Below are 27,041 nucleotides of genomic sequence, written 5' to 3' on the forward strand. Positions count from 1 at the left end.
AATCGTAAAAATTATGCCTTTTTTTAAACAGTCGTAATTTCTAAACTACACGATCAACTTTTTGTGGATGACATATTCTGGAAGTTGATGAGTTGTAGATATCGAATCATGTATTTATATGACTAACCGGACATTGTGACGTCATCGTATGGCCACGCGAATATAAAATTTAGGATTTTTGTATCTTTCGTCATAACTCCTCACATTTAATAGAGCGCATCTCCACTTATCCGTTTTCCATTTTCACCCCGATTTTAATATTGTCTAGGTCAATCAACTATCTTTAGCATGAGTTAAAAATATTTTAATTTTTGTGACGTCATCATGCCTAAAAATTTAAATTACGTGTGGCATTAATTTCATCTTTACAGTAAATTTCAATCTGTTTTAGCTCGTAAGAATAAAATGTGATAATCACGATTAAAACGTTTTCTGGAAGCTATTGGATTGTAGATACGAAATCATGTGAAAATATTGCCAATCGGTTGTTGTGACGTCATCATATGGCCAGTTAAATAAAAAAAGTCTTATTTTCATCTTTTGCGTCATAATGCATTACATTTAAAAGAGCGCGCATCAATATTTCACGTATTCAAATTTCTTCTACACGTTAATATGTTGTTGCTGAGATAATTTCCTTCCGAAATTGCTACCTGCGCGTTTGATTTTAAAACCGTCAACATGTTAAAAATTGCAATAAATAGCGGGTCCCGTAATTTCAGCTATTCTACACTGTATGTGATATGGATACAGATTATACTGTGTATACTATATTATATGAATCAAAATAATAGAAATTCAGCAATAACAACATATCATATTCTTCAGTTCAGGTCATAATGCCATAATCTTTTTCTGTGTCCATTATTCCAACATATGACGTGCACGTGGCGTTTGTCGTGCGGATAACTAACTCGTCAAAGTGACGAGTTACATGTCTAGTTCTTCTTCTTCTTTCTGTACACAATTTTGTGTAACAAATATCTCAAAAAGTTAAATGTCAATGACTACCAACATTTCACAATGTCTTTCAAGTACTGTAACTTAGTCCTAATAAGCTTTTCAGCGTGATCACTCATCCGTGATGTCATTTATACGCCATTTTGTGAAATCACATTATCAATCATATCTCCATAATTCATTATCACATAATAATAAAATTCACTACACGTAAACTTCAGGTCAAGGGTAAAAATATTAGCAAATAAATACGCACGCGCACGTAGGGTCATGCGCGTGAAATCACGCGTTAAAAATTTAAAAAGCTCAAAATTAAGTTTTGATCAATTTAGAGCATGAATTAGGCCATTTGCGCGTTTCAAATAATTACTGCGCAAAAAAAAAATTTTTGCGCGCGCGTTACTTAAAAAGCGTAAAAAATACGATTTTTTTTTACAAATCGCATTCTACTCACCATCTTTAGTACATTCACCAAATTTGAGTCAGTTCCGATATAAAATAACGCTATACGAGCAGGTTCAAAATGACAAAATGCGCAAATTAATTGCATCAAAGTGTTGAAAATGGTGAAAAATAAGGCATTTTTTAAATGAAAATAATTCTTCAGAATGCACGATGACCCCCAATTTTTTTAACTTTTTCTGGAAGCCGTTGAGTTGTAGATATGAATTCATGTACACATTTTACGTACAAAATGTTTTTACGTCATCAAATGGCCACTTGAATTTAAAATTAAGTTATTTTTCTCTTTTGTCATTCTTTTTCACATTCAATAGAACGCATCTCTGTTATTTTGTGCCCGATTTTCGCTCAATTTTCAGTATGTGATTGCTCAATTAATTGACTTTCTTATGACTTGCCACTACTTTTATTTTGATGACGTCATCACACGTAAAAACTTGATTAACATAGGTCGTGTAATTTCACCTTCACCGTAAATTTGAATATCTTACAGCTCTTCAGAATTAAAGGTTACCTTGATGATTATAATTTATTATGAAAGCTGATGAAATGTATAGCTATGAATTCATATAAAAATCAAGCCTATTGGATGTTGTGACGTTAACATATGGCCAGTTGAAGTTAAAAAGTAGTATTTTCATCTTTTTCGTAAAAGTTATACAATTTCAAAGAGCGCGTACAGCGCTTCTACGTGCCAAATTTTCTTCCAATTCTTATATTTATTTGCTCAATTCATTATCTTTCGAAATTGTCATCTTTGAGTTTATTTTGATAATTCCATCATACCAAAAAATTGGAACATGATGTGTGTCCCGTAATTTCACCTATGCTACACTGTATATAGATATACAGTATATACTGTACATAATGTATATGGCATATAATAGGCACAACTCAGCACTATAAGCGTATAATAGGATGGCATAAATCAACATTTTTCGATTGTATGTTAACGTTAACGTACGTGCATGTTTAAAAAATATTAATGTCAATAACATTATAAAAATGATCACCTATAATTCGTCAAAGTGATGAATTAAATTCTAGTTAGTTATCCGCTTAGTGGCGGATAACTCCTTGTAATCGTCCTGTTACTTTTTTTTTTTTTTTTTTTTTTTCTTATTTCTTTCTCCCTCATTTTTGTGCCTCACGTATCTCAAAAACTTGTAAACATAACATTTCATAACTTTGTCAACATATGGGCATTTACGTGAAGTTGTGCACCTCCTATTTTTGAATGACGTCAGAGTTGCGCAACGTGACTTACGTGCGATTTTATGATTTTTTATGATTGATCATAGACTAAAAACCAAGCATAAATTTGTTTTGACACTTTGTGAAAATTTAAGTCATATCAAGGGCAAACTTTTTGTGGATTAAAAATGGCATGTTTTACAAGACGTTACACGCGCACGCGCATTTCTCCTCTATTTTTGTGTCTCACGTATCTCAAAAACGTGTAAACATAACATTTCATAACTTTGTCAACATATGGGCATTCACGTGAAGTTGTGCACCTCCTATTGTGAATGACGTCAGAAATGCGCAACGTGACTTACGCGCGATTTTATGAATTTCTCGTATTTAACATAGATTTAAAACCATATAACAATTTAAATTGAAACTTAGCAAAAGTTAAATTTATATCATGCGCTAACTTTCTGTGGAAAAAAAATTACGTGTTTTACACAAAGTTACGTGCGCACACGCATTTAAAATTCAAAATGCGAAAAATTAATTTTTAATCAACTTTCTACGCTGATCATGACATTTTGAGCATGTCAAAATTTCCCACGTGCGCGAACAATTTTATGCGCGTAGTGCGCACGTAGCGCTAAAAGTATTTTTTTTTATTGAATTATGTTTTTCCAGCCTTTTATAGTAATTTTACCAATTTTAAAACAATTTCGACTTACAATTACGTCATACGGGCACGTTGAATTGGATACTTTACGTGCATTTTTGATGAAAAAGTTCAAAAATTTGTCAAAATTATGCCTTTTTTTAAACAGTCATAGATTCTAAAAACGAGGTGAACTTTTTTTTAATTACATATTCTGGAAGTTGATGAGTTGTAGAAATCGGATCATGAATCAATATGGCTAACCGGACATTGTGACGTCATCGTATGGCCACACGAATGTAAAATATAGGATTTTTGTCTCTTTCGTTATTGCTCATCATATTCAATGGAGCGCATCACGCTTATCTGTATTCCTTTTTCTCTGAGATTTTAATATTGTCTAGGTCAATCAACTATCTTACGCATGAGTTAAAAATATTTTAATTTTTATGACGTCACTATGCCTAAAAATTTTAATTAACAGCGTCATTAATTTCATCTTTACAGTAAATTTTAATCTGTTATAGCTCGTAAGAATAAAATGTGATAATCACGATTAAAACGTTTTCAGGAAGCTATTGGATTGTAGATACGAAATCATGTGAACTTTTCGCCAATCAGATGTTGTGACGTCATCATATGGCCAGTTAAATAAACAAAGTCATATTTTCATCTTTTGCGTCGTAGTTCATTACATTTAAAAAAGCGCGCATTAATATTTCACGTATTCAAATTTCTTCTAAACGTTAATATGTTGTTGCTGAGATAATTTTCTTCCGAAATTACTACCTTCGCGTTTCCTTTTGAAAATTAAAATAAAATACGGGTCCCGTAATTTCACCTATTTTACACTGTTTGTGACATGTATACAGATTATACTGTGTATACTATATGACAGAAAATATACAGCATTCAGCACTAACAACACATCATATTCTTCAGTTCAGGTCATAATGACATAATCTTTTCGGTGTGCAATATTCCAACGTATGACGTGCACGTGGCGTTTGTCGTGCGGATAACTAACTCGTCAAAGTGACGAGTTTCATTCTTCTTTCCTTCCTTCCTTTTTGTGAGTCGCGTTTCTCTAAAATGTGTAAACATAACATTTCATAACTTTGACAACATATGGGCATTTACGTGAAGTTGTGCACCTCCTATTTTTGAATGACGTCATAGTTGCGCAACGTGACTTACGCGCAATTTTATGAATTTCAATGATTGATCATAGATTAAAAACCAAAAGTCATTTAGTATTGACACTTTGACAAAATTTAAGTCATATCAGGGGCAAAGTTTCTACGGATTAAAAATGGCATGTTTCACAAGAAGTTACGCGCGCACGCGCATTTAAAATTTCAAAATGCGCAAAATTAATTTCTAATCAACTTTTTACGCGTTTCATGTCACTTTGAGCATGTCAAAAATTCCCACGGGCGCGCAATTTTTTACGCACGCGGTGCGCACGTAGCGATAAAAACATATTTTTTTCTCTTGAAATATATTTTTCAAGCCTTTCCTAGTAATTTTGAAAACAATTTAGACCTTTTCCAGTTTAAATAACGCCATACGAACACGTTGAATTAGACAATTTGTGCGCGTTTTTTATGAAAAAGCTTAAAAAATCATCAAAATAATGTCTTTTTTTAAACAGTCATAGTTTCTAAAGTAAACCGTGAACCGTTTATTTTTATTACAAAATCTAGAAGTTGATGAGTTGCAGATATCGGATCATGCATCGATAAGGCTAAAAAAACATTGTGATGTAATCGTATGGCCACACGAATGTAAAATATAGGATTTTTGTCTGTTTCGTTATTGCTCATCACATTCAATGGAGCGCATCACGCTTATCTGTATTCCTTTTTCTCCTATATTTATATATTGTCTAGGTCAATCAACTTTCTTTAGCATGAGATAAAAATATTTAAATTTTTATAACGTCATCATGCCTAAAAATTTTAATTACTTGGGTCATTAATTTCATCTTTACAGTAAATTTTAATCTGTAATAGCTCGTAAGAATAAAATGTGATAATCACGATTAAAACGTTTTCTGGAAGCTATAGGATTGTAGATACGAATTCATGTAAACATTTTGCCAATCGGTTGTTGTGACATCATCATATTGCCAGTTGAATAAAAAAAAGTCGTATTTTCATATTTTGCGTAATAGTTCATCACATTTAAATGTGCGCGCACCAACATTTTACGTATTCAAATTTCTTCTACACGTTAATATGTTGTTGCTAAGATAATTTTCTTCAGAAATTGCTATCGTTGTGTTGTTTTTTTTATGACGTCATCATGTTAATTCAGTTAGTATGTCATATAATATACAGTAGTACAATGTACACCAGCATAGTCTCTGATGTGAGCAAATTGTTGTTTGCCGCCCTCTGTATCATGTAGAATTAATGTCTCCTTTTATACACAGTGTACTGTATAATTATAATACAAGGGAAAATACAGGACCACCTCTTATTATAGTTTTTAACGTATGACGTGCACGTGGCATCTGTCGTGCGGATAACTAACTCGTCAAAGTGACGAGTTTCATGTCTAGTTATTCTTCTTCTTCTTCTTCTTCTTTCTGTACACTTTTTGTGTAACAATCTCAAAAAGTTTAATGTCAATGATTACCAAAATTTCACATTGTCTTTCAAGTCTTTAACTTAGCCATAATAAGCTTTTTAGCGTGATCACTCATCCGTGACGTCACGTATACGCCATTTTGTGAAATCACATTATCAATCATATCTCCATAATTCATTATCACATATTAATGAAATTCACTACACGTAAACTTCAGGTCAAGGTAAAATATATTAGCAAATAAAAACTCGCGCGGTTCAAGGTCATGCGCGTGAAATCGCGCGTTGAAATTTTAAAAAGCTCAAAATTTAGTTTTTATCAATTTAGAGCATGAAATAGGCCATTTGCGTGTTTCAAAAAATTACTGCGCAAAAACACATTTTTGCGCACGCGATTTTTAAAAAGGGTACAAAATAAAATTTGATGTATACATCACATTCTACTCACAATCCTTAGTACATTCTCCGACTTTGAGTCCATTCCGACTTAAAATATCGCTATACGAGCATGTTAAAAATGACAAAAGGCACACATTAATTGTACAAAAGTGCTAAAAATGGTAAAAAATAAGGCCTTTTTAAAATGAATATAACTCTTCAGAATGGCAGGTGACCCCCAATTTTTTTAACTTATTATGGTAGCCAATAAGTTGTAGATATAAATATATATACATATTAGACGTACAAAATGGTATGACGTCATCAAATGGCCAATTGAATTTAAAAATTAGTAATTTTTTTCTTTTTGTGTGGGTTATCACATTCAATAGAGCGCATCTCCGTTATTTGAGCCTGATTTTCGCACAAATTTTAGTATGTGCTTGCTCAATTAATTATCTTTCTCATGAGTTGTCAACATTTTTATTTTGATGACGTCATCACGCGTAAAAACTTGAATAACCTACGTCGTGTAATTTCAGCTACACCATACATTTGAACATCTTATAGCTCTTCATAATTAAAGGTGACCTTGAAGATTATAACTTATTATGAAAGCTGATAAAATGTAGATATGAATTGATATAAAAATTAAGCCTATCGGATGTAGTAATGTTATATGGCCAGTTGAAGTTAAAAAGTAGTTTTTTAATTTCTTTAGTCGAAGTTATACAAATTTCAAAGAGCGCGCATTGCGCTTCTACGTGTCAAATTCTCTTCCAATCCTTATATTTATTTGCTCAATTCATTATCTTTCGAAATTGTTATCTTCGAGTTTATTTTGATAATTCCATCATACCAAAAAAATAGAGCATGATGTGGGTCCCGTAATTTCACCTATGCTACACTGTATATAGATATACAGTATATACTGTACATATTGTATATGAAACATAATAGGTACAACTCAGCACTATAAGTGTATATGCATCATGTCATAGGATGGCGTACATCAGCTTTTTACGATCATATGTTAACGTACGTGCATGTTTAAAAAATGTTAATTTCATTAAAATGATAAAAATGATCACCTATAATTCGTCAAAGTGACGAATTAAATTCTAGTTAGTTTTATTTTCCTCCTCAAATCAATAACCAATGTCAAGTGACAGTTTGAATAATCCATCGCTTCTGATTGGACAAATCCCTTACTTTGCGTCTACATCCTTACGTTTCGACTACGCCCTTACGTTGCGTCCTAGTGAGAACTAAGAATTACAGGAGGTTCTGGCGATAGAGGGCCAAAATCACATATTATAGCTATTGTACTATATACACCTAGTCGAGGTAATTACCATACAAAAAATTGATTTTTTAGTAAAAAAGGCCATATACATGGCTGCAGTCACGTGGTCAAGTTAGTGTTTACCGACCAACCAACATAGTGAGCTGTAGAGTTGCGTTGCATGCAACTAAAAAGGTGGTCGCGGCCGATTATGGGAGGTACCAAATGCACTAGTTAAATAGGAAGAATAAACAGGCTTTTGAAAGTGCGGCCGTCAAGGGAGGTGGCCACTCATGAAGGTTCAACTGTATAGACAAATAAAACAGTAGAAATTACACAAAAACATTTTACCAACACAGATAAGCACTACAACAACACAAAAACTTCAGTTAAATAAAAAAGGTCGTATTTTCATCTTTTGCGTCATAATTCATTACATTTAAAAGAGCGCGCATCAATATTTCACGTATTCAAATTTCTTCTACACGCTAATACGTTGTTGCTGAGATAATTTCCTTTCGGAATTGCTACCTTTGCGTTTCATTTTAAAACCGTCAACATGTTAAAAATTGCAATAAATAGCGGGTCCCGTAATTTCACCTATTCTACACTGTATGTCACTGTATGTGATATGGATACAGATTATACTGTGTATACTATATATGAATTTAAATAATAAAATTCAGCAATAACAACATATCATATTCTTCAGTTCAGGTCATAATGCCAACGTGAACACTTCCTTTTGTCCTCAACCTATCTCCTTAATGTTAATGTTGCACCACTTGCGCGGCGGATAACCAAACTCGTCAAAGTGACGAGTTACATGTCTAGTTATATGTTATTGTTATGTTACCCATTTATCAATTACCTGAATTAAAATTATCCCGGTCACGGTATGACTGTATTGCTGACTCGACTGCACCTTCGACTTTTGTCCTCGACTGTTGTTTCTTGAATAGTAGTAGTAGCCTTAGTAGTAATGGGGAACAGACTTCTCCCTCGGGACGAAATTAATAGCACATGCGTGAAACCTGATTCAGTAATACATATTTTCAAATTTTTCTGACTTTAAATCCAATAATTATTTTGGAGATCCAATTATTAGGTTATATGCATTATCATGCATATAACCTCTTGATTCTGTCAAAATCTTTGTTTATTTATTTATTCTTTCCTTAGCACTATTTTGTCCGTGAATTATCTTGATATCAGTTTCATCTATCTAAGTCAATTTTTCAGAGTATATTCCTTATGGCCAGGAATTGATGTGGTTATGTTTTCAGGGTGCACAATCAAACATTACGCGGTCTACGCGCGATTTAACGAAATCACGTTTGTAATCATATCTTCACAAGCATGAATCACTTTTAAACAAAATTTGGTACTAATAAATTCCAGGTCATATTTCATCATATGGCAATACAATTACGTGCTTAGCGCATATAACGCATGCGTACGCGCGCTTAAAATGTTGAAAATTGTCAGAATTTATTTTCGATGAAATTAGAGTACGCTTCAGGCAATTTTAAGAGTTTAAAAAATTGCCATGAGTGCGCAGATTTTTGCACGCGCACTGCGCGTCAAACGTTAATGCACACTGTTTTTGTCCGATTACTGTTGTATAACCTTTCTTTAATAATATCATATTTTATTCACTTTTCAACGCGAAACAGCGTTATACGAGCACGTCAAAAGTGACCGGCTACGCACGTGTAAGTTAACAAAATGGTGAAAATATGCTAAATTTTTTAATTAATATATATCGTTAGAATGCTCGGGAACACCTATTTTTTATTTAATTTTCTTGAAGTGTATGTATCATATGTATGATTTATTATGAAATTAGAAGAACAAAAGTTGATTAAGTCATCATTAATGGCATATTAAATTTAACAAAATTAATTTCGACAATCAAACAAATTATAACATTTTCTTAGGCCAAAATAACAAACTTAACATTAACTTTCTTCCTTAAGAAGTTCATATATTAAAGTTAAAAGTATATAGTTTGACAGTGCATCATTTTTTTTTTATTTTTAAAGATGTCATCATAGTAAAACATTATAATTCATTGCGGTATGTAATAATCTATCTGCACCAAAGTGGTTACTGCATACTAAATACACGGAGGAATCTTTCCATAACTTTTAGTCAGTTGTGTATGGCTCGGTGGTCTTTGCTCGTGTCTTTAGCATTCAAGGTACCGAGTTCGAGTCTCACCTTGGAAAACGAAACGAAATAAGATATTTTTTTATTATCCGTATTGTTTGTTCAATTGTATTTCTTAGTGTATAGATTATACAGATGATTTATAATGAAATTTAGATAAAAACACAAATGTGGTTTATGACATTATATACGCAGAAGGATCTTTGATCGGATTATGATACCGGCTATTGTATTTGCGTTAGCAAGATCCTATCATATTATAAATAACTAAAGATTCTGAGAAAATCAATCAATCAAAATATCTTAAATCAATCAATTATCTTTATTTAAATCAATGCATATAACCTATAATTTGTCATAGTGACGAATTAAATCTAGTTTATTTTAATTTTCCGAGAATGTTTTGGGCCCGATCGTCTTAAAGTGGGCCCGATCGTCTGGGCCCGATCGTCTGAGCCCGATCGTCCGTGGTTCCGATCGTCTGATAATCGTAATAATACTAGTAGGCCAAGCTAGCTACTGTAGAGTATTGCTACTACTAAACTAGTCGTTTTAGTGGTCACAATTTTTTTTAGTAGGTATTCATATTAGTAAGGGGCCTAGTTAGATAGCCTAGGCCCTAGCTCTAGCCTAGCTAGCCAGGTCTAAATTTTAATAATAAAAGCCTGAATCACAGGCCCTATAAAGGGTGTCAGATGAAATCAGTCGCGTCTGAAATCGGTCGAGTTTGAAATCGGTCGCGATAAAATCAACTTCCGGTATTTTGTATGGCGCGCCGAGAGCTATACGTTTAATGATATCGGTCGCGTTTGAAATCGGTCGCGCTTTTTTGCATGGGACGCACTGGATACATTTTTAATGAAAACGCTTAATTATGTTTTTAGTTAATTTTGAAATTAGAATTTCTAATACTATTAACATTTTGTTTACCTCGATCGTTATTATTTTTTTAATACAGTAAATATAAATATTTATCTCATTATTTATAAATAATTTGTGTTTTCATTTTATCTTACAGGTGTCAATGAATAATTGTAATGTTTTCGTTTAGAAAATCGTTTTAAAATGTGTTATTGAATATTGTTTAAGTTTTTGAAAAGATTAGCATGCCACTGTTTAAAGTTTTAAAAATGTTGAATTAAACAAGTAGACGCGCCTATTGCGTATTTTTTAATCACAGTTAATTACGAAACTAGTTCTATACCTGCAAGTGGATACCAGTTTAATGAGGTTTATGCAATAAAGGAAGATGATGTATGACGATGATTTTTACGTTCGATATCCGCCACTTAGTGAGCATGGTTTTAGGATAATACTAATAAAATAATATGCCGTTATAAATCAATCTACATTGTACAATGATAGGCCTAGATGTAAGAATAATAATGGATGGATAATAAAGGCGGGCACGATTCTCAAAGAGGTAATCTTGCACTGATATTTAAACATTTAGATTTACGAACGGCGTACGGATGTGAGACACTGTGTGGTACTTAATTATTTACATTTAGTGATTATTAAAAATGAAGAAATAAAAGATATTCAAATTTAAAACTATAGTATCGCCGACGTATATACGTAAATTATAAATAATTTCACCATGGAACTAGGTTTCACAAAAACACGTGCAGGCCTATAGATGTTTCAAACGTATGGTTATTAGTAATAGGCGGCCTATTATACGTCATCTTTACATGTCCATGGACAACGATCGTACGTATTTTGTCCATGATTTGACACACTAGTGCGTGTTTTTTTTAAAAGGGAATCCCCGTCAGCAAAATAACATGCAGTTAACGTCTGCACGATCATAGAAGGCGCATCCACGATATGGACTATTTTGAGGTTTTTTTCAGTAACTCGCCTTCTAACGATCCGCATATAATAATCATTTTTTACTAGAAAATATTTTAGGCCTAAACATATACACGTGATTTGCCTCAACAATATTCATTATAGGCCTATACTTAATATTATCCTACATAACGTACGGACATAAATAAAATAGAAATTTAAATAAGGCAATCCAATAGTAAGTTTTTAACAACATGGATATGATATATCTGCCACAGTATGCATAAGTATAAAAATGGATACGCTGGGGCTATATATTGTTTGATTAATAAAAGACACAGACGTATGGTATATTCTCTATATAATATATTAATTACAGTACATAATAAAATAGAGGTAAATTATTATATGCCTAACAAAATATTTAAACGTGTTTAGAAATGGCCATTTAGAAAAGACAGTCCTTCTTCTCCGAGACCTGTGAAATAAAAAAAAATGATTGATAATAAATATTTATTAATAACCAAAATAAAAAATATCCACATAAATAATCTAGTTCCTAAAAAATATCAATTATATCTAGATTATATAAACGAAGAAAATGTATATCCCGCTAGCATGCATCTCGCTCCATACAAAATAGCGCGACCGATTTCAAGCGCGACCGATTTCAAACGCGACCGATTTCAAACGTATAGCTCTAGCGGCACGCCATACAAAATACCGGAAGTTGATTTTATCGCGACCGATTTCAAACGCGACCGATTTCAGACGCGACCGATTTCATCGTAAACCCTAGAGTAGTAGCCTAGCTAGTAGTGGATCTACTTAATTACTAGTAGGCTAGGCCTATAAATACTATACTAGGCCTAGCTAGGCTAGTAGTTAGTAGTAGTAGGCCTAGCTAGGTAGGCCTACTAAACTAGCGGCTAACTTAGGCTAGGCCCTAGTTAAGTAGGCCTAGGCCTAGCCCTAATTAAGACATACAGCTGTAGTGTAGGCCTAGCCTGAGCCAGGCCTAGGCCTAGGCCTAGCTAGGTAGCTAGGCCTACCCTAGCTAGGAGGCTAGTAGTAGGCCTAGGCAGGCCTAGCAGCGGCTAGGAAGAAAGGGTAAATTTTTGGATGGAATTACCCAGCGGCGGGATGCGGGTTCGTCATATATCAATAAACTTAAAAGAAATGCGAAACAAACATCATTATATTCAAATTAACACCCGTTTCGTTTATACAGTAGAGTATACACTGAGTCACCTGACATATTTAACGAAAAAAAAATCAAGTGACGTGTACGTGTTCTTCGGTGGGTGGTGTCCCCACCTGATATGGTTTAGCATGACGTCACTAAACAAGTTTAGCAGACAAAAAAGCACCAAACTTGGCAGAAATCTTCTTTTTTAGGACCTAACTAACAAGTTTCGTATCAAATTATATAAAATAAATATTGAAGTTGCATTCGATAGATTTTTTAAAGTTTTCACTAAACGGGCATGGAAAAAGAGAAGGGAAAAATCAACAATGAAAATGATTAGTTCTTTGCTTTTTATTTTTAAATCCTGTATTTACTATTAGGCCTACTTTAATATATATTTTTTTATATCTTGTAGGCCTACATAATTGATTATTAAATTGGAAGACGCCAATAATGAAATAATCTGGATTGACGTCTCGGTTTCAAGAAACCAGAAGATCCTTGCAGCTGTCTGAGGCCTCCCAACTACCTACGGAAGAGAATCAATAACGCACTGTGTTGAAGCACTCGATAAGGCCACTGAAGAAAGCTATATCCTTCTCATACTCTGTTAATACTGGGTGATTTTAACCTACCTGACATCATATGGAATACTAATGATGGAACATATACTCTGTACCATTAAACTCATTTTCTGAACTGTTTAGACACAGTTATCCATGGACATAATGTCACTCAATGGAACAAGTTTGTAATAACAAAAATTGACAATTAGCCCTGTGCAATAACTTTATTACTGTATATATCTAATATTTTTGTGGGAGAGAATATTTGTATCTGATCACCAATCAATTTCTTTGTCCCTTCAATTTGTAAATAATAATAATAATAATATTAATTTTAGAAATAAGTATCGATATCATGTCATACTATAGTCGATCCAATTTTGGTGATTTAACAGAAACTCTAAATAGAGTCCCTTGGAATATCCTTGATTTTACAGATGACGTCAATGAACGTGTTACTTTATTTTATGATTTTGTTGATGCGGCTGTCAGAGACCTTGTCCCAGTCACCAAATTACGTAGGAAAAGTCCTTCTTGGTTCGATACCGAACTACTTACTAAAGCTTTAAAATCAAAGGAGTATCATCGTCAAATTAAAAAAAGATTTCCTTCAATAATCTCTGAGCAAAATTTTCGGGAGGCCAGAAGAAATTTTAAAACATTATCTAATTTAAAATATGAAACGTATCTAAAATCCATCTCTTCTGATCTTTAGTACAAACCCAAAACGTTTCTGGACATGGATTAAATCCAAATGAAAGTCTGTGAGTGCGTCAACTCACATCACTAATGGGGACAAGGTCAGTCCACATACAAAAGCTGTTTTGTTTAATGATTTCTTTGCTTCTGTTTCTCAGACTTCGGCGACATTACTGAGTGTCCTTTTCTCTGCCTGGATTGCATGGTGATGCCTTAAATAGCATAACTATACACCAGGATGAGGTTTTTAATCTCTTGAGATGTATCGACACATATAAGGCAGCTGGAAACGATCCGATAAGCAATCAAGTCCTTAAATTTTGTTCATCTTCTTCAGCCCTTCCTATTTCAAAAATATTTAGTTTTTCTTTAAAATCTGGCAAATTCCCAGATCAATGGAAAGTAGCGAACATTGTTCCAATAAGAGTGGTTCTAAGACTAACTTTCAAAATTATAGACACATATAGCCTCTAATACTCCCAATAGTATCCAAAATATTTGAAAAGATTGTAAATAAACAAGTGATAACCCATATTTTCCCCTTAATTTCTGAACAACAGCATGACTTCTTGCCCGGTAGATCATGTGAAACTAAACCTCGCAACTCTTATGACTACCGTGCATGAAGCCATTGAAACAAAAAAGCACTGTGTGATATTATATACACAGATTTTAGTAAAACATTTGATAAATTGTCACATAAATTATTACTCTTTAAACTTGATAAATTTGGCATAAATGGAATTCTATATTCTTGGTTTGACAGCTACCTTAGTGGTCGATTCCAGAGAGTGACACTTGAAGGCGAAACATCTACCCCCTCCCTGTTCTCTCTGGAGTGCCACAGGGTTCAATTTTAGGGCCCCTATTGTTTAACATTTTTGTAAATGACATACCAATGCTCTTAGAAAATTCCAGCTGCCTTATGTTTGCTGATGACCTCAAGTGTAACCGAAATGATGAAGGTCCTTGGTTGGGAAACCTTGGAAGAGAGGAGGAGGATAGCTCGACTGTTAATGTTCCAGAAGATACACTACTGCAATGTAGCAGCCGATATGAAACTGGTCATGAAAAACACCTGTAGACCCAGTCGAAGAGAGAACAGTCAATCATACCATATTCCTCACTCAACAGTTGATTACTTTAGGTATTCATTCTTTCCACGCACTGCCATCGACTGGAATCATCTACCAGATAAGGTTGTAAGTTGTACTTCTATTCTGGAATTCAAAACCCATATTTTCCAAACTTAATTAAATAGGGTACCCCTTGTCACAACTTACTCTCTGGGGGTCTCTGTCTTGGTGACAGCTCGCTGGGCAACTGGATGGCTGAGGCGGGGTAAATGGGTATCCAGCTACTTTATTCTGCCTCCTAGGTAGCGGCCCAGGAAATTGATAGCGGTTGGCATGGACGGTAGACTTCCATAGTGTTTAATGTTGGGTACAGTTTACTCTATTTTACTCTTTACAAGGTGTCTGAATACAATACAATTATATAATAGATAGGATAGATCAAATAATTATATATATTCATACTAACATGTATATATATTTATATAAGTAAAACTTAAAAAAAGAGATAAGGGAAAGGGAAGAAAAGAAGAAGAAAAGAGAGAAAGAAAAGTGAAAGGAGAAGTAAGGGGAAAAAAAAATAATAATAATAATGATAATTAATAATAATAATTATAAATAAATAAGGGAGTCAGTTTCTCTCTCTGTAAAAGAATAACTAAATAGAATAATAATACACAACCAAATACAGTAGAGCTAGCAAAACAGAGTTGGAGGAGCAGAGTCTTCACATATGAAGTTGGCTCCTAATACGAAGAAGAAGAAGAAGAATTTTTCATGTCGACTATTGTTGGCAAGGCCGGCAGGTTACTCGGGATGATGTGGCAAAATTGTCACAAATTCCCTCCAACCACAAACATTGCACTATACAAATCCCTTATCCAACCTTCCTTAGAATTTTATTCAGTTGTCTTTAATTCATTATCTAATGCACAATCTTCTAGAATTGAAAGAATCCATAACAAGTTTATACGTTTCATCGGCCCAGAAACCTGTTACCTCTCCAAAATTGAGAAGACAAATTATTGATCTACTATTTTTGTACAAGTGTTTAAATTCTATGTTTACCTGTAATCTCATTTCTAATTTTTATCTTAATGTCCCTGTCCATAATCTCCGTTCCAAAGTAATTTTAAATGTACAATTCTCAAGTGTTAATGTTTGTAAAAATGGTATTTTTCGTAGACTGTCATCTGCTTATAATAGTAGTTGTGTTGTTGAAAATTGTAGTTTTTCTAAGTTTAAATGTCTGATACATACGTTGGTTAGATAATTTTAAATAATTTTAAATTATTTTACTAATGTTTAAATATGATTCTAATTGTTATATTGTTCATTTATATATGTATATTTTCATCCTGTAATTGGTGTTTACACTGTTGGATGTACAATAAATAAATAAAAAATATATATATATTTTTTGTTAACATATTTAATCATTTTTTTCACACTAAGCAAATTTGTAAATCCATTTTAAACAGAATCTTATCAATTACGAAATATGTTAATTTGAAATCATGTACTAAAGAAATGGAAAAATCATTTGTTTCATTTTATGTTAAATTTAGGTTATTTTATGCAGTAAAATTTTATAATAAAGATTTATTAAAAACATCAGGTAAAAAGAACAAAAAAAAAAGGAAAAACAGGAAACTAATCAAAATTACCCATATTTTAGTACTGTACATGTAATTTGTATAGTATAAACCACTTCTTTACCTTACCGTTTGGTTAACCTTTTGCTTATTTTATTTGTATTTCCATTGAGATCCAGCTACTGATGATACCCACAGCATTGTCATTGTATTAAGAATTAAGAAAGTGTGTGTTTTTTCTTGGGAATCAAATAACATAAAGAAATTACTTTTATGAGCAATTAAATAAATATGCCTAATGTAATGCACTTACATCATTGTTTTCACTCTGCTACTATAAATATACAACACTATTATTCTAAAGTTTGAAACATTTTGTTTTTCTTCTTTTGTTTAGCAAATACTATAAAGAATTTTCGTACTGACTATAGGTATTCCATTAAAAGGTTGCGTATCCCTACTCGGGGTACGTGCGAGGCGCCCATTAAATTTAGCTCCACGTTGTTTCGCTTTTATTTGCATTGAGCGAATAGGAAGTGTAACATCTTCCTCCTACATACACCACACTATCTTTGGCTTATAGTGCTTAAACTTATAGTAATATTTCGAATTCGATCCAACTCGGCCCTATAAACCGTCTCGGCCCAAAGTCAAGTCGGCCCCACGTTAAGTCGGCCCCAAGTCATCTCGGCCTCAAGTCAACTCGGCCTCAAGTCAACTCGGCCTCACGTCAACTCGGCCAAAAATTAATCCGTCAACTCGGCCTCTAAAAACTATTGAACGCAAAAAGTGCTAATATAGTAGCATAATGGCAGGATAAACATCACAGACGGTTGGATCGACTTACTACTAGGAGGGCCTACATAATAGACGAAATAAAACGGAAAATTCAATATAAATTATAACACACTGGGCCTGATCGTTAATTGATAGGTATTAATTAATTATTTATTTAGATTGTTTGAAATAAATAAATATTTCTTCACATTTTGTTTAGGTTTAGGCCTAACTAGATAGGCCTAGGGCCTGAAAGGCCTAGCTAGCCGGTGTCAGATGAAATCGGTCGCGTCTGAAATCGGTCGCGTCTGAAATCGGTCGCGTTTGAAATCGGTCGCGTTTGAAATCGGTCGCGTTTGAAATCGGTCGCGTTTGAAATCGGTCGCGATAAAATCAACTTCCGGTATTTTGTATGGCGCGCCGCTAGAGCTATACGTTTAATGATATCGGTCGCGTTTGAAAAATCGGTCGCGCTATTTTGCATGATACGCACTAGATACATTTTTAATGAAAACGCTAATTATGTTTTTAGTTAATTTTGAATATAGAATTTCTAATACTATTAACATTTTTTTACCTCGATCGTTATTATTTTTTTAGTACAGTAAATATAAATATTTATCTCATTATTTATAAATAATTTGTGTTTTCATTTTATCTTACAGGTGACAATGAATAATTGTAATGTGTTCGTTTAGAAAATCGTTTTTTAAAGTGTTATTGAATATTGTTTAAGTTTTTGAAAAGATTAGCATGCCACTGAAATAAGTTAATATTAAACAACTAGACGCGCCTATTGCGTATTTTTTAATCACAGTTAATTACGAAACTAGTTCTATACCTGCAAGTGGATACCAGCTCAATGAGGTTTATGCAATAAAGGAAGATGATGTATGACGATTTTTACGTTCGATATCCGCCACTCTTACGTGAGCATGATTTTAGGATAATACTACTGTAATAAAATAATATGCCGTTATAAATCAGTCTACCGGGCCTATACAGTAGGACTATGCAGTATGCCTTTTGGGACTTTGGGGGGGGGGGGGGGTGCGTTGGGTGCCGACGCACCCCCCCCCCCTCCACCCAAGTCCCAAAAGGTCCACTATTTCCTCGGTTGGTATTTTTTATTGGCTTGTTTAACTAAAGACAATATCATTATATATATACAAAATTTACATTATCAATGGTATACAAACAAAAATATGTAAAAATATAAAATGAAAAAATACCGGTAATTAAATTACATACGGGCCTGTATGCTGTACAATGATAGGCCTAGATGTGAGAATAATAAAGGTGGGCACGATTCTCAAAGAGGTAATCTTGCACTGATATCATTTAGATTTACGAACGGCGTACAGATGTGAGACACTGAGTGGTACTTAATTATTTACATTAAGTGATTATTATAAATGAAGAAATAAAAGATATTCAAATTAAACACAGACGTATATGTAAATTATATACATCGTTTCACCAAGCGTTTTAACCAATGACAAGATAGACAGTTAGCAATCACAAGCGAATAAGCCATCGCTTGTGATTGGTCAATTCACTTGCGTTGCGTTACGTCCTTGTGTTGCGTCGCTAGTGGGAAGTCATCTTTACATGGCCATGGACAACGATCGTACGTTTTTTTTCCATGATTTGACACAATAGTGCGTGTTTTTTTTTAAAGGGAATCCCCGTCAGCAAAATAACGTGCAGTTAACGTCTGCATGATCATAGAAGGCGCATCCACGATATGGCCTATTTCGAGGTTTATTTCAGTAACTCGCCTTTTAACGATCCGTATACAATAATCATTTTTACTAGAAACTATTAGGCCTAAACATTAGAAAAAAAAATATACACGTGATTTGCCTCAACAATAATCATTATAGGCCTATACTTAATATTATCCTACATAACGTACAGATATAAATAAAATAGAAATTAAGATAAGGTGATCCAATAGCAAGTTTTTAACGACATGGATATGATATATCTGCCACAGTATGAAAAAGTATAAAAATGGATACGCTGGCTTTACGGGCTATACATTGTAACAATTATTGTTTTTAAATAAATTGTTCTCTTTTACGTAATTGTTTGCATAATAAAAGACACAGACGTATATTCTCTATATAATATATTAATTACAGTACATAATAAAATAGAGGTAAATTATTATATGCCTAATAAAATATTTAAACGCGTTTAGAAATGGCCATTTTGAAAAGACACAGTCCTTCTCCAAAACCTGTGAAATAAACAAAAATGATTGATAATAAATATTTATTAACCAAAATAAAAAATATTCACATAAATAATCTGGTTCCTAAAAAATATCAATTAATAGACTATATAAACGAAGAAAATGTATATCCCGCTAGCATGCATCTCGCTCCATACAAAATAGCGCGATCGATTTCAAACGTATAGCTCTAACGGCGCGCCATACAATATACCGGAAGTTGATTTTATCGCGACCGATTTCAGACGCGACCGATTTCATCGTAAACCAGCTAGCCTAGGCTAGGCTATATTTCAGACAAACACAGCCATTAAAAAAAAAGCAAAGAACTTATAATGTTATAAGTTCTTTGAAAAAAAGGCAATTAACGCGAGACGATGATTTTGCAAGTTTAGCTGAAAAAAAAGTAAATAGGCCCTAGGCCTAGGCCTAGGCCTAGCTAGTCCTAGCCTAGCTAGGCTTTAGGCTAGGCCCTAGTCTAGTAGGCTAGCCTAGCTAGCCTAAAAAGTTTACTAGCCTAGGCCTAGGCCTACTAGGAGTCCTAGTAGGCCTAGGCCTAGGCTAGTAAACTTTTTAGGCTAGCCTACGTAGGCTTATAGGGCCTAGCCTAGCTAGGCTAGATTTTAAAATTTTTTACATTTCAATTTATATAGGCCTAGGGCCTAGGCCTAGCGCCTTAACAAATTATTTAAGCGTTTAGGGCCTTAGCTAGGCCTAGGCCTAGTAGTATAGGCCTAGTATATAAATTATAAGAAGAAGGCCTCCCTAGCCAAGCCTACCCTAATACTAGGCCTAGCTAGTAGGGACCTAAGTATAAGTGGTATACTAGTAGGCCAAGAATGTAGCCTCAAAAGTACTATAATAGGCCTAGCCTAGTAGCTAGGCCTAGGCTACTACTATTGATAATTTTTTGAGCTAGGCCTAGGCCTACTACTCTACTGTAATAGTGTCCGGTATTTTGTATGGAGAGCTAAAACACTTAAATTCTAACTAGGCCTACTAGACATGAAACTCGTCACTTTGACGAGTTAGTTATCCGCTCGACAAACACCACTTGCATGTCATACGTTGGAATATTGCACACAGAAAAAGATTATGGCATTATGACCTAAATTGAAGAATACGATGGTTTGTTATTGTTGAATTCTGTTATTTTGTGTCATATAGTATATACACAGTATAATCTGTATACATATCACATACAGTGTTTTATTCAAGTGGCTATATGATGACGTCACAACATCTGATTGGCAAAATATTCACATGAATTCGTATCTACAATCCAATAGCTTCCAGAAAACATTTTAATCATGATTATCACTTTTTATTCTGACGAGCTATAACAGATTGAAATTTACTGTAAAGATGAAAATAAGTGACCCACGTTATTTACATTTTTAGACATGATGACGTTATAAAAATTACAATATTTTTAACTCATACGACAGATAGTTGATTGACCTAGACAATATTAAAATGTCGGAGAAAAAGGAATACAGATAACCATGATGCGCTCCATTTAATGTGATGAGCAATAACGAAAGAGACAAAAATCCTATATTTTACATTCGTGTGGCCATATGATGATGTCACAATGTTTTTTTTTAGCCTTAATGATGCATGATCCGATATCTACAACTACAAAAAGATTTTGTAATAAAAATAAACGGTTCATGGTTTACTTTAGAAACTATGACTGTTTAAAAAAAGACATTATTTTGACGATTTTTTAAGCTTTTTCATAAAAAACGCGCGCGAATTGTCTAATTCAACGTGTTCGCACAGCGTTATTTAAACTGGAAAAGGTCTAAATTGTTTCCAAAAATTACTAGGAAAGGCTTGAAAAATATAATTCAAGAGAAAAAAATATGTTTTTCATACTCCGTGCGCACCTTACGCGTAAAATTTTTTGGGTTTGCGGGAATTTTTGACATGCTCAAAATGTCATGATCAGCGTAGAAAGAAATTAATTTTGCGCATTTTGAAATTTTAAATGCGCGTGCACGCGTACGTAACTTCTTGTGAAACATGCCATTTTTAATCCATAGAAAGTTTGACCTTGATATGACTTAGATTTTCACCAAGTGTCAAAAAAAAAATATTTAAGCTTGGTTTTTAATCTATGATCAATCCTAAAAAAGCATAAACTCGCTCTCTGACTCTGACGTCATTCAAAATGTTAGGCGCACAACTTTACATAAATGGCCACATGTTGTCAAAGTTATGAAATGTTATGTTTACACATTTGAGAGAAATGCGATGCACAAAACGAGAAAGAAAGAAGAACAATACAGAAAAAAAATATTGATCCAATACAATAACAAGGAGTTATCCACTCTACCAAGCGGATAACTAATAATATATAATACTATGAGATTTTTTAAACCTCGATTGGTATTATTTTTTAAGTACAGTAAATAACTGTTACGAACGGTGGTATGTAGTCTCAGAAGTCATATAAAGTTTTATTGATACTGCTTATTATTTTCTGGACCCGCTATATATTTTTTACAAATATTTTAGAGTGCTTGTCACCAAAAATCAGACATATTCGTAATTTAGTGGCAAGGGTAAAAATTTCGAATTGGCTCATATTTTGCAAATTGGTAGACCTTGATGTAAGTAAACCTGATGTGTAGTTTGTTTGGTAAAATATCGCTTAGTTTTCGAGAAAATCGAAAAATAACGATTTTCGGCCAATTTTGTTAATTTTGGGTGTATAATTTACATTAAGTTCACTTATTGTTAGTATCTCGCGATTGCGAATTTGCATATGAATGGACACCCTGACCTTGAAATTGTTTATCTGGATTAGTTGGTGGATGTGTGTGAACTATATGAATTTACTCCAATCCAATTCAACAGCTTCCAGAAAACGTTTTATTTATGACTTTCACTTTTTATTCTGACGAGCTATAACATATTGAAATTTACTGTAATGTTGAAAAGAACTGACCCACGTTATTCAATTTTTGGGTTATCCGCACTTGGATTGTCAGGATCTTTTTTTTTTCTTCACACCGCTGCTCTAGCCAGCTATGTCCCATGAGGACATATTCATTAATAAGCTGTTTCATAGCAGTAGCTTTAGTATGTAAGGCCGACAGTTTTTTGGCACAATCGTTTTTCTGTGTGCAATATATTCTAACGTATGACGTACACGTGGCGTTTGTGTCTGCGGATAACCTAACTCGTCCATAGTGACGAGTTCAAATCTAGTTGGAACTTATTACTGTCATAAAAATTAAATATATCAATTATAACTCATGCAAAAGATAATTGATTGGCCCAGACAATATTGAAATCTGGGCGAAATGGAATACGGAAAAGCGAGATGCGCTCTATTAAATGTGATGAGCTATTACGAAAGAGGAAAAAAATCCTATATTTATTTTATATTCGGGTAGCCATACGATGATGTCATAACATCCGACGGGTAACAATTTTGAGTGAATTCATATACAACTTATTTGCTTGGATAACAAATTGGGATCACCTTTCATCCTGAAGAGCTATAATAGATTAAAAATAGGTATGATTTTGACAATATTTTTTAACTTTTTCAACTAAATAAACACATGCAAATCACCTAATTCAACGTGTTCGTATGGCTTGATTAAAATTTTAAATGATCTCAATTTTTAAAAATTGACTAGACAAATGAATGAATGAAAAATCATATTTCAGGAGAAAAAAACATGATTTTTATACTACATGTTGTACACGTAAAATAGTTTGCGCGCGTGAGAATTTTATTCTATGAAAGATAAGTGATTGCGCAAACAAATATTAAAATCTGTGCAAATGTGATGAGCTATGACGAAAGAGACAAAATCCTATATTTTATATTTGGGTGGCCATACGATGACGTCACAACATCCGAGAGGTAAATATTTTACATGAATTCACATCAACAACTTATCCACTTCCATAATAATGGAAAGATTAAACGAGTACTTACCTAAGTATGAAGTTTGGTCTTCATTTCATGAAGTAATGGTAGTGGGTAGAGATTATGTGAGATACGAGCCTAGCGCATGCGTAAAGCAGATTTGAACTTGAGATAATACCACAGAGTAATAAACACCAATTAAACGATGAAATTTAAATGTTTTATGCGAAGGTAAAGGGTGGGCGAGGACGGGCACATAATCTCTACCCACACCATTACTTCATGAAATGAAGACCAAACTTCATACTTAGGTAAGTACTCGTTTAATCTTTCCATTATTATGGAAGTGGATAAGTTGTTGATGTGAATTCATGTAAAATATTACAAGATTATTGTGAGATATTGAAAGCTACTCTGTGGTCATCTCACCAACAATAAACCGTAACAGAAAAACACTACCGTATATTTCGGTGTATAAGTCGCACCTGTGTATAAGACGCACCCCCTAACTGAGAGTAAAATATCGGTATTTTTTATATCGTCGATGTATAAGACGCACTTTATATTTTATCAAAACAATGTTTTTTTTTAATTCTAATCAATATTATTGTTGTAATAATATATTTTGTTATATCTACAACGGCGTCCTTTATTTAGGTTTTTTCTTACCAGGCTCGGCCGCGCCCAGCCTCAACAAGTTGTTTCTAACTTGTTATTCATGAGTTTCGCACCTGCAACATCAAGTGCATGACCGTGTGTGTAACACGCACGTGTGTAGGCTAGCCTACCTCGACATCGATCATTTCGAGAGGGCGCACGTTTTCACGGACAATCGTATTCAATTAGTATCTATGTATCCGAGAAGTGTGTACGCTAGGTCCATGCTATAATCACCTGGAGCGTATCGGGATATTCACCCCCTGGACATTTACCCGGAAAACTACCCCCGCGGAAAACTACCCCCCGGACAACCACCACCTGGACAACTACCCCCTTAGGACAACTACCCCCTTAGGACAACTACCCCTTTAGGACAACCACCCTCTTAGGACAACAACCCCCTTAGGACAACTATCTCCCCCCCCCCCCCCAACTACCTCCTGGACCTGGACAATACTCCGAAGGCAAATAATCTTTTAGGACAACTACCTCCGTAGGACAACTAACCCCTGGACAACTAACCCTTGGACAATTACCCCCTGACAATTGTCAGTCGGACAATTACCCCCTGACAATTGTCAGTCGGACAATTTCTCCCGGCCCCTCAAATAAACGGTGCACATGTCACTCCCATGAAACATCATATGGAATAATCGGCGTCTATTTCCATTAGATTATACCCCCTCCCATTGAATAAACAACTTTCTTCCAATAAATGTCCACCTAAAAACCACCTGAACAATAAACAGCCCAGGCCGTTTTTTCAATAAATACGATACTTTAAATCTAGCACATCTAGGGTCTAGTGTGCTGTTAAACAGAATAATCGGTTAAAAACGGGTGTTTCGAAACTAGAGACCAGAGACCTGACACGAGACCCAATACGAAAAGGGAGACCTAAATATACGAAAAGGGAGACCCCACTATACGAAAAGGGAGACCCCACTATACGAAAAGGGAGACCCCACTATACGAAAAGGGAGACCCTAATATACGAAAAGGGAGACCTAAATATACGAAAAGGGAGACCAAAAAATACGAAAAGGGAGACCCAAATATACGAAATGGGAGACCCAAATATAAGAAATGGGAGACCCAAATATAAGAAAAGGGAGACCACACTATACGAAAAGGGAGACCCTAATATATAGTTGTCTACTTTTGGATTGGGGGGGGGGGGTGGTAGTTGTCCTTGGGGTAGTTGTCCTAAGGGAGGGAGATAGTTGTCCTAAGGGAGGGGGTAGTTGTCCTAAGGTAGTTGTCCTAAGGTAGTTGTCCTAAGGGAGGGGATGGTTGTCCGGGGGTAGTTGTCCTAAGGGAGGGTGTAGTTGTCCGGGGGTAGTTGTCCGGGGGTAGTTGTCCGGGGGTAGTTGACCGGGGGTAGTTGTCCGGGAAGTAGTTGACCGGGAAGTAGTTGACCGGGAAGTAGTTGACCGGGGGTAGTTGACCGGGAAGTAGTTGACCGGGAAGTAGTTGACCGGGAAGTAGTTGACCGGGGAGGGTTGACCGAAGGGTAGTTGTCCGGGGGGTAGTTGTCCGAGGGGTAGTTGTCCGGGGAGTAGTTGTCCGGGGAGTAGTTGTCCGGGGATAGTAGACCGGGAGATAGTTGACCGGTGGATAGTTGACCGGTGGATAGTCGACCGGTAGATAGTCGACCGGTGGATAGTCGACCGGGGTGTTAGTCGACCGGGGTGTTAGTCGACCGGGGTGTTAGTCGACCGGGGTGTTAGTCGACCGGGGTGTTAGTCGACCGGGGTGTTAGTCGACCGGGGTGTTAGTCGACCCGGGGGTTAGTCGACCCGGGGGGTTAGTCGACCCGGGGGGTTAGTCGACCCGGGGGGGTTAGTCGTCCTAAAGGGGTTAGTCGTCCTAAAGGGGTTAGTCGTCCTAAAGGGGTTAGTCGTCCGAAAGGGGTTAGTCGTCCGAAAGGGGTTAGTCGTCCGAAAGGGGTTAGTCGTCCTAAAGGGGTTAGTCGTCCTACAGGGGTCAGTCGTCCTACAGGGGTCAGTCGTCCTAAGGGGGTCAGTCGTCCTAAGGGGGTCAGTCGTCCTAAAGGGGTCAGTCGTCCTAAAGGGGTCAGTCGTCCTAAAGGGGTCAGTCGTCCTAAAGGGGTCAGTCGTCCTAAAGGGGTCAGTCGTCCTAAAGGGGTCAGTCGTCCTAAAGGGGTCAGTCGTCCTAAAGGGGCCAGTCGTCCTAAAGGGGCCAGTCGTCCTAAAGGGGCCAGTCGTCCTAAAGGGGCCAGTCGTCCTAAAGGGGCCAGTCGTCCTAAAGGGGCCAGTCGTCCTAAAGGGGCCAGTCGTCCTAAAGGGGCCAGTCGTCCTAAAGGGGCCAGTCGTCCTAAAGGGGCCAGTCGTCCTAAAGGGGCCAGTCGTCCTAAAGGGTTCAGTCGTCCTAAAGGGGTCAGTCGTCCTAAAGGGGTCAGTCGTCCTAAAGGGGTCAGTCGTCCTAAAGGGGTCAGTCGTCCTAAAGGGGTCAGTCGTCCTAAAGGGGTCAGTCGTCCTAAAGGGGTCAGTCGTCCTTTGAAAGGAAATGGGCTTCATCTGGTTTAGAGGTACATAAACAACTGTACCACAGCGAATGCAACACATACAAACAGTTACTTGAAAAGTCGAAGACCGACTTCCACAGATGTCAAGTATCAAAGTGTGAGCAGGGCAAGCTATTTAACCTGATTGACAATCTCACTTCAGCAAATCATAAAGCAGATTCTTCCTCTACATGAGTCTTCAGAGGATATGGCTTGTCAATTTTCTGAATTCTTTCGTGATAAGATTCATAAAGTTAAAATTGAACTCGAGAATGACCCTTACAGTGTCGGTAGTGTACATGATAAAAAGGCTGATGTACACTCTTTCAATACTTT

The 27,041-nt window shown here is 35.3% G+C and overlaps 2 protein-coding genes across 7 annotated transcripts in view; one reads left to right on the plus strand and one right to left on the minus strand.

Annotated features, from left to right (window-relative positions):
- The window catches only part of LOC140051325 (major facilitator superfamily domain-containing protein 12-like), a 67,382-nt gene extending 54,650 nt beyond the window's left edge, over window positions 1-12,732 (minus strand). For 2 of the 5 annotated variants that reach the window (XM_072096506.1, XM_072096502.1), the window contains exon 1: window positions 8,394-10,613. The gene's annotated coding sequence lies outside the window, so the exon portion shown is untranslated. Of the gene's footprint in view, window positions 1-8,393; window positions 10,614-12,620 lie in introns of those variants that run through there. The other 3 variants (XM_072096505.1, XM_072096503.1, XM_072096504.1) reach the window with 3 other exon arrangements.
- Window positions 12,733-17,344: 4,612 nt separating this feature from the next.
- LOC140052159 (glycogen debranching enzyme-like) overlaps window positions 17,345-27,041 on the plus strand; it is a 150,515-nt gene continuing 140,818 nt past the window's right edge. Inside the window, exon 1 of one of the 2 annotated variants that reach the window (XM_072097595.1) lies at window positions 17,345-17,543. The gene's annotated coding sequence lies outside the window, so the exon portion shown is untranslated. Of the gene's footprint in view, window positions 17,544-19,719; window positions 20,033-27,041 lie in introns of those variants that run through there. The other variant, XM_072097596.1, reaches the window with a different exon arrangement.

The sequence above is a fragment of the Antedon mediterranea genome, chromosome 6 (genome assembly GCF_964355755.1).
Source record: "Antedon mediterranea chromosome 6, ecAntMedi1.1, whole genome shotgun sequence".
NCBI classification, from domain to species: domain Eukaryota; kingdom Metazoa; phylum Echinodermata; class Crinoidea; order Comatulida; family Antedonidae; genus Antedon; species Antedon mediterranea.